Below are 1,368 nucleotides of genomic sequence, written 5' to 3' on the forward strand. Positions count from 1 at the left end.
TCCTGCGGGGACACAACTGAGAGACCAATGCAAAATGTGTGAGAACCGTCTTGGAAGAGAATAAAGAACCAAAAAGAAAAGGAGTACTTGTGGCACCTTAGAGACTAACCAATTTATTTGAGCATGAGCTTTCGTGAGCTACAGCTCACAAGTACTCCTTTTCTTTTTGCGAATACAGACTAACACGGCTGTTACTCTGAAACCTGTCAATAAAGAACCAGCCACTTAAGTGCTTTATGAACCAACACTAGAGTAGAAGTAAGAAAAGCAGTCACCCAACTGGAGAAACCCACATTAGAAAAACAAAACAGACAAACCAACAGAAAACACAGATTAATGTTAGAAATAAAACCCCAACACAACACAAGTTTTTTCTTTTCTTTTTCTTTCTTTCTTTCTTTTCTTTTTTTTTTTTTTGAACCACCATGTTTTCCCTGGGGGGAGGGGGGTGTGCACCATTCCCGGAAGTACTGCAATACCAAGTTGATTGGGGAAGTGGATAGAGCAAGCTCCGATTCTATCTTCCTGTTCCAAAAATCCATTTAATATAAAGTTCTCAGATACGGAACATATCAGATATCAAACTGATAACAATAGATTTAAAGGTTTCAGAGTAACAGCTGTGTTAGTCTGTATTCACAAAAAGAAAAGAATCATAGAATATCAGGGTTGGAAGGGACCTCAGGAGATCATCTAGTCCAACCCCCTGCTCAAAGCAGGACCAATCCCCCAATTTTTGCCCCAGTTCCCTAAGTGGCCCCCTCAAGGATTGAACTCACAACCCTGGGTTTAGCAGGCCAATGCTCAAACCACTGAGCTATCCCTCCCCCCCCAAAAGGAGTACTTGTGGCACCTTAGAGACTAACCAATTTATTTGAGCATAAGATTTCGTGAGCTACAGCTCACTTCATGGGATGCAAAATTTAAAAATTGTATTAAACCTAATGTTAAAAAAATTATAAGACATAGGTTGAGAAAAGAGTGTCTGTACATCTGGGTGTAGTGCTTAGATGATCCACAAATGCAAAGTTTGTTTTTAAAGTCATATGATACATAGAGTACATAATCAGCAATAACCTAAATTTAGGTGAATAGATTTAACAATACCTTTTAGATATTAGAACCCAAATACTCCAGTACATCACTCATGAAAAGTCATACAGAGTTGTGGGAAATAGAATATAACAAAAAGTAAAGATTGTCTCTCAGTAACTGAAAAATAGGTAGATTTTTCCATTAAGAAAATGCAATCCATGCAGAAAAAATTTCACTTACTTTCCTGAAACTACTTACACTTGAGCTTAGCCAAAAGGGACTATATTTGCTCTAAGATATAAAGCAAAGAAGCAATACTTTTACACCACCCCA

General features: G+C 37.8%; 1 pseudogene; it reads right to left on the bottom strand.

The window, feature by feature from the left end:
• Positions 1–445: 445 nt before the first annotated feature.
• Positions 446–650, bottom strand: LOC144280044 (U2 spliceosomal RNA; annotated as a pseudogene).
• Positions 651–1,368: the final 718 nt, after the last annotated feature.

This window comes from Eretmochelys imbricata, chromosome 24 (genome assembly GCF_965152235.1).
Source record: "Eretmochelys imbricata isolate rEreImb1 chromosome 24, rEreImb1.hap1, whole genome shotgun sequence".
NCBI classification, from domain to species: domain Eukaryota; kingdom Metazoa; phylum Chordata; order Testudines; family Cheloniidae; genus Eretmochelys; species Eretmochelys imbricata.